Source organism: Balaenoptera borealis (assembly GCF_965194805.1).
Source record: "Balaenoptera borealis genome assembly, chromosome: 12".
Classification (NCBI taxonomy): domain Eukaryota; kingdom Metazoa; phylum Chordata; class Mammalia; order Artiodactyla; family Balaenopteridae; genus Balaenoptera; species Balaenoptera borealis.
In genome coordinates, this window is record NC_138869.1 from 79,063,372 (window position 1) to 79,071,176 (window position 7,805).

The window sequence follows — 7,805 nt, forward strand, 5'->3', positions numbered from 1 at the left end:
GCTTCCACTGCAGGGGGCATGGGTTCAATCCCTGGTCGGGGAACTAAGATCCCATATGTCATGCGTCGTGGCCAAAAAATAAATTAATTAATTCAAAAAAAAAAAAAAAAAAAGAAAGAAAGGGGGAAAGCAGTTAGTGGCAAAATGATCTGGGTTCCAGATCCCTACCAACTAAATGTGTGACCTTGAACAAGCCACTTAACCTCTCTTGACCTTCTCCTTAAATGTGGGCAGTGATATATTTACCTTCTAGATGGTATGCTAAGGTTCCATGCAGCAACTCTTACCTATAGATTTGGAGTAGCTTTTAGAATGGAGAAATTATGGGGAGTTTTAAGAGGCAGGTATAGTCTGCCTAGCATTAAGAGAGAGAACGAGGTCCATTGTTTCTCACAGAATTGGCAAAAATGGCCAGTTTGTAGAGGATTAGTAAATGAAACCCCAGAGAGGTCAAATCACTTACGCAGGATCACCCTGTAGACAGATGAGGGGACGTGAAGGGTTGGAATCTACTTCCAAGCCGTTCTCATACTCATTCACTGGAAGAGACATTTCCTTCCTTTATAAGAGTAGCTTCTTCTGTGTTGTCTTTTCATTAAGCACTTATTTACTTTTGTACTTTTTATGAACCTATTTCCATTTTTTATAAACTCATACTGATTCTGTTAAAAATTTCTTCTACTCATGTGAATTAATTTCCAACATACGAATTTCCAACATACCATACTCCAGCTCACCTTATTGAAAAAGACCTGCTATGTATGACGTCATTAAAATCATAGATAAAGCTCCCAGGTCTGACTTAGTGAGAACGTCAGTCTAAGAGCATCAGTGTCATTCCTTCCTGGATAAAGATGATCTATCTGTTGGCAACATGGTTCAAGCCGATGTCCGTAGGCCCCCTTGTCCTCAGTGCTAAGGGTAGATGTCATGACCTTGTCGTGGTCCAAGGTCTTTCTATTCGCTCTTTCATGCTCTGGCTATAGAGACGAGGCCACACTCTGGACTTCATTAACACGACATCCTAGCCATCTAAACAAATGGTACATGACAGCTAATCTTGAAAAAAGATTTTCCATCTCAATTTTACCTTTTATCTACTTACTATCTGAGTTACCTATCACCAAGATCTCTTCAATTTTAAAGATGCAAGAAGAAAACCGTGCTAGTGGGGCAAGGATGGAAGACACAGGTACTAGGTGTAGTGCTATCACACAAAACTTAGAACGTGATTAATCATCTGATGCCTGTTTAATCATAGACACAGACTTATTGTTCCCCTTGATTATCAGACACAAGTGCAAAGCCATTTACAGGGTGGAAGGAGGTGGAGGGCTAAGAAGAGGAAGAATTTGTAGCTTTACCCTATCCCTTGCTTGAGAGAATAGCTGTCATTGTTTGCTTCACAATCCCCAATTCTCATCTGACCTTGAGGGAAGGGCTGCATTTTTATTCATTCAGTAAACACTGATGTAAAAACACTTCTTAGAAATGATGGGAATGGCAGTGAATGAAACATACCCCATGCCCTCAAGAAACTCACCATCTGCTCAGAGAGACAGAAAAATAAAGCTGTAAGTGACAACATGGCATAGCAGTGCCACAACAGTGATGTGAACCAAGGGTAGAGGAGCCCCATTCAGGCAGCAGCTCCTGGGCACAGCAGGAAGATGACACTTGAGCTGAATCTGGAAGGCTGAGTAATTCCTCGCCATTCTGGGTCTGCAGCTGAGCTCGTGTCAGCCCCACGTCCACCCTGCAGTGTGGTACCTGGCAGCAGATGGATCCCCACCATGGAGATCCCATGGACAGCTCTCCAGAGAGAAAAAGAGGGTGAGACGGCTGCCCCCAGCTCGTGGCCTTCGGTAGCATTCCAAATCACACTTCCACCGATAGGATGGGCAAGAGGGATTCTCAGAGGCGTTAGAGTGAGGGGGGTGGGATGAGCAGTATCAGAACCTCTGTGGGAGACGAGTCCCACTTCAGAAACCAGATTCAATATCAGATCATCAAAAACCAGAGGAAATACCTATGTTATCAAAATATACAACATGAAGAAAAAAAACGTGCGATCTTAATGTTTAACAAAAGAAAGTACCACTATAAAAATGTCAAGGGATGACAGCACAAAATATCAGATTTTCAGGACAAAGTATAGATATATTTTATCCGATTGCTTGTTCAACCTCTACTACCAAGTGGACCGGAGTCTTGATGAGAAAGGGAGGGATGATTTGGCACGTCGGACCCTTCAGCATGCTGTGGCGTGACAAGTATAAATGGTTGGGAGATGTTGACGCTCTGGATGAGACGCAGTCAAAGAACTTCTCGAGAGTTATGCTCATGACCAACCCTGCATAAAACTTTAAAACCGTATTTTGGGGTCTTCTCTACCCAATCCTCCAGACCCCTCTTTTGGAGGCCTGCCATGCCCCTGAAGGACCTCCCATGGACCCCGCCTCTCTCTCCGAGCCCACACCAGTTACCCCTGCGCTATGGACATCCTCTTTTATAAAACAAAACTGTCCCGACCCTCACCTTTGAGGAGTCAGTGTATTTGCATTTCAAGGAAGGTTTTTTGGAACCACTAAAACCTTCCTTCCAAAGCCACACACCCTGCTCAAAGAGCAGGAAATTTCCTTGGGACGATTTTTTTGACATCTCGTCCTGGGGCTGCTGCCTTCCTGCAGGCTAATCTCTTTCTTGTCCAGTTGAAAGCCAATCCTCATTCTTCTCTCTCTCTCTCTCTCTCTCTCTCTCTTGCCCAAGAAACCTGCCCTGCCCAGATTCCTTGAGGTGATAGGAGATCCGTGGTCTTAGCTGCTATGGGCTAGAGTGAAAATGAGGGAGAGGGTCCTGGTTCTACCTGAAGCTTATGTCAGGGGCCTTGCATTTTATTCCTGTCTCTGCAAGAGGCAGTTTATTGATTAATGGAAATCTATTACAGTTATTAGAGCAAATAAAACACATGCACACACACATAAATCCATCTCTATGCCTCCCAAACCACTGGCTGGCGAACCGAGTCCTATTTCCAGCCCTGACATCTTGCCCGTTCGTCATTCTCCGTCCTGGCCACATCAAGTTCCATCAGGTTTGAGTTTATTGGCTACGCAATGAAGTTTATGTTGTCATAGAAATTAACCTTGATGGACAGGGATACGGCCAGGGGATCAGGAGAGCTGGGCAGCCTCGTGCTGTTGGCATGACTGAGATGTTAGGGTGCCTGGAACCCTCTCCAAGAAAAATCAAAGCTGGCTCTTTGCAGCAGCAAACGAGAGCAACAAGACACTCCCGAGGGATGGGGGCTGGGACGTGATTGTGAGCCATCCCTTTCCCATTCCCCCCAACCCTCCCGGTGCCCCCCTGGTTCCAAAAATCCTTCCTCGAGCCATGGAGGCAGGGTGGGGAGGCCTGAGGTTAATCCGCCCTTCTACAGTTCGTGGTTAGCTTTCGTAGGCTCTTGGCTGTTTGACAAAGTTGGATAATAATTCAATATTTCTTACTGAAATACTTGACCTTATTGTTAGTATTTGTGACAAGGGGAATTTAAAGGAGCTGCAAAAAATGCAAGCAAGTGTGGCTGAGAAAGGCCAGGGTATGCCACTGACTAGCGCACAGTTTCTTTTTCTGACAACTATAAAATTTAGGTGAAAACAGGTCAACATTGATGTTGGCAAATGGGAAAGCCAGTTCTATTGTTAGCCAATGAGCTTCAGATATAAACGTAAGTCTGGTTCAATCAAAACCACGTTTGGTTTTAGACACTAGTGATGTGCTTTCTATTAAAAAAAAAAAAAAGCCTACTTATATAGACACACGAAGTAAAAATATTCTTCAGCCAAAAGGATTCTTTTCTAAGTATCACATCGGCTTGTTGGAGTACAAGACCTCTTTCATTTTCTTTTTAAAATTTGTAGGGGACATGCTCCCAGCATCCTCTCTTCTCTTTATTTTGAACTGGCCAGGGCTGTTGAAGATGAAAATCATATATTAAGAAAAATTCTGCATCGCCTGACATGGGGACTTCCTGGAGACTGCTTGCTGGTAGCAGAGAAAGAAATGAAGTTATAGGAGCCAAATATATAGCCCCCCCAAGATTTGGCCTGAGTTTATCATCACTTTTATGGGCCCCTCTTGGTAGTCTCATAAGACACGTTTGGGCTCACAGAGGAGGAACAAGAGAGAAGTTCAGTCCCTTGCCAAGTCCAGGTCATAGATAGGGTCAGTTAATTTTAGCCTACGGGGTGGCTTGCTGATTTCATTTTCTCTCTGTCCTGGGAGCCTCTGAAGCTCTTGTCCTGCCAGGACGTGAAACCATCGGATAATGTGGGTCCCGCTTCGTCCCCGCAGCCTCCCATGAGCACCTCAGGGGACTGAGGTCCAGTCAAATGTGGGCTGGTTAATAGGATTCTAGAAGGATTTACTCTTTCTTGGAAGATCCTTTTTTTTAAAAGAAAAATTGAGGTGAAATTCACATGGCATGAAATTAACCATTTAAAGAAGTGAACAGTCCAGTAGCGTTTACTACACTCTCCACGTTGTACGACCACTGCATTCTTGTCACTCCCAAACAGACACCTTGCACCCTGACTCCCTGTTCCCACCTCTAGATTCTTTTTTTTTTTTAATTTTATTTATTTATTTATTTATTTTTGGCTGAGTTGGGTCTTCGCTGCTGCGCGTGGGCTTTCTCTAGTTTCCGCGAGCGGGGGCTACTGTTCGTTGCGGTGCACGGGCTTGTCATTGTGGTGGCTTCTCTTGCTGCAGAGCACGGGCTCTAGGCGTGCGGACTTCGGTAGTTGTGGCTCACGGGCTCTAGAGCACAGGCTCAGTAGTTGCGGTGCATGGGCTTAAATGGTCCGCGGCGTGTGGGATCTTCGCGGACCAGGGCTTGAACCCGTGTCCCCTGCACTAGCAGGCGGATTCTTAACCACTGCACCACCAGGGAAGTCCCTCTAGATTCATTTTTGAATACAAGTTGGTTAACTGCCTTCCCACAGAGTGTCGTTTTAGGGCTTCACGATTTTATTTTATTTTATTTTTTCTCCAACTTTATAGAGGTATGATTGACAAATAAAAGTTATACATATTTAGGTTGTACAATGTGATTTTTTTAAGATGTGCAATGTGATGATTTAATATACATATACATTAGTTACTGCAGAATGAGCTTTAGCAAAATGAGAGAAAATATGAAGATAAATGACAACATGGAACCCAGGGAAAAGAGGTCCAATTCTTGAAAGGAATCCTTTCTTCCTTCCTGCCTGCATGCCTTACTTACTTCCTTTTCTTCTTTCCTTTCTCATTTTCCTTAAAAAAAAATTTTTTTTGAATTGGAGTATAGTTGCTTTACAATGTTGTGTTAGTTTCTGTTGTACAACGAAGTGAATCAGCTATATGTACACATATATACCCTCCCTCTTGGACCTCCCTCCCACCCCCGCATCCTACACGTCTAGATCATCACAGAGCACCGAGCTGAGCTCCCTGTGCTATACAGCAGGTTCTTACTAGCTATCTATGGTAGTGTATATATGTCAATCCTAATCTCCCAATTCCTCCCACCCTCCCCTTCCCCCGCTGCGTCCACATGTCTGTTCTACACATCTGAGTCTCTGTTCCTGCCCTGCAAATAGGTTCATCTGTACCATTTTTCTAGGTTCCGCATATATGTGTTAATATACGATATTTGTTTTTCTCTTTCTGACTTATTTCACTCTGTATGACAGACTCTAGGTCCATCCACATCTCTACAAATGACCCAATTTCATTCCTTTTTATGGCTGAGTAATATTCCATTGTATATATGTACCACATTTTCTTTATGCATTCATCTGTTGATGGACGTTTAGGTTGTTTCCATGTCCTGGCTACTGTAAATAGTGCTGCAGTGAACAATGGGGTGCATGTGTCTTTCTGTATTATGGTTTTCTCAGGATATATGTCCAGCAGTGGGATTGCTGGGTCATATGGTAGTTCTATTTTTAGTTTTTTTAGGGAACCTCCATACTGTTCTCCATAGTGGCTGTAACAATTTACATTCCCACCAACAGTGCGAGGGCTTCACGATTTTAAATAAGGCACGGCTGTATTTCCAGAAAGGCCTGAGAGGAGAGAGTAGTTGTTGTGGGGAGGGGTGGAGGCCCTGGGCTGGGATGGGGGGGGTGGTGGGGTGCAAGAGAGACAGCATCTGGAATCACGCGGTAACCCAGAACCAAAGACTTTCTGAACTAGAGGTGACCATCTGTTGGGATAGATGCTCTTTCTGAGGCTGATTTTTGGTCTCCTGCTGAGGTGATGATCCCTTTAAAATTCTCAGCATTCTCACTCTCCCGCGTCCCCGTCCTGTCTAGGAGGCAGTATATTCCTTTAATTTGTGTTGGTCGGCATCCAAGTCTGGCACCAGGTAGTCCCCAGTCGAGAAGCCGGGAGGTAGTGCAGGCTCACCCAGGTCTAGGAAGGGAGCTCTCCCTGGGACGCTAACTGCAGGCCGTCTCCTTCAATACACATCATCCTGCTAGATAATCATTTTCAAATGGCAAACAATAATAAAAGCTTTCCTCTCTTTTGCTTCCAAGTGTCAACGTATCTACACAGGCTATAGATGTGAGAGAGAGAGAGAGTGTGTGTGTGTGTGTGTGTGTGTGTGTGTGTGTGTGTGTGTGTGTGTGAACTGTCTAAGAAAAAGAAGTTTGGGGAGCATTCCAGTGTGTTGGAAAGGCTGAGAATCACCCTAGGTTGCTTTCCAAACACTCTACGGGTGGCTGACCTGGAGGGTGGATCGGAGATAGAAGAGCTAAAGCATCAGGTGACTTTAATTTTTAATCCACATCTGGAGGGAGTCCTCTGGGTGTCTCCTGATTTGGGCCCCTTGTGAACCTAGGGGTAGTTTAAAGCTGGGAATGAGACAGGAAGGGGGAGGCCAGAGGCTAGATTTGTCTACTGAAGATGTGTGATTATGACGCCTGCCTTGGGGTGCACGTGTGTTCTGGGGCTACACAGGCTCACGTCTCATTTTGACCCCTCTTCCTGGAGTATCTATTTTCCTTGAACTGGTTGGGGTAGGGTGAAGTTAAGTAATCTAACTGGTAAGTGATTTCAAACATTTTTTATATTAAGATATGGATGAATAAAGTATGGAATGCAATATAGAATTCATGGGAGTTGGAGAGATAAAACAGGACTCTGGAGAAATCTTCTATTTGTAATGGGTTACTTTGGGCCAAACTCAGGCTGATGGCCCAGAGTTACGGGTTTGCTCTCCACAGTCAGGTGGCTGCAGTAGAAATAAACGAGGAGTCCGGTGGGTGTTCAGGGCATTTTCCCAGAGGCCTGTGGAGGAGCTGGATCTTGTGGAATTTCCTCTCCCCACATCCTGTCCTTGCACTCATCCAACTCCATCCCCTCCTACAAACCTTCAGGTCCCCCTCCGCTATGAAGACTTCCTTACCATTCTGACCCAATTGCTCAATGACACCATTATGTCATCTGTACTGTGAGTTTGGTGCTCTAATCCTCTTATACTCTGTTTCAGTTAGCTGTGTTTCTGCTTAACCAACTACGCCATAATTTAGTGCTTTAGAACAACAGCTCTTTTATTGCTCATGATTCCGTGGGTCAGGAATGCAGGCAGGGCTCAGCCGGGCAGTTCTGTAGGGCTACCTTGGGCTTCCTCACGGCATGGCGGTCCCAGGGTAGTCAGAATTCTTCCACAGCCCAGGCTTCTAAGAGGCACAGAAGTGGAAGCTGCACATCTTTTAAGGTCCACCTTGGAAGAGGAGATGGGCAAGGCCACTTCC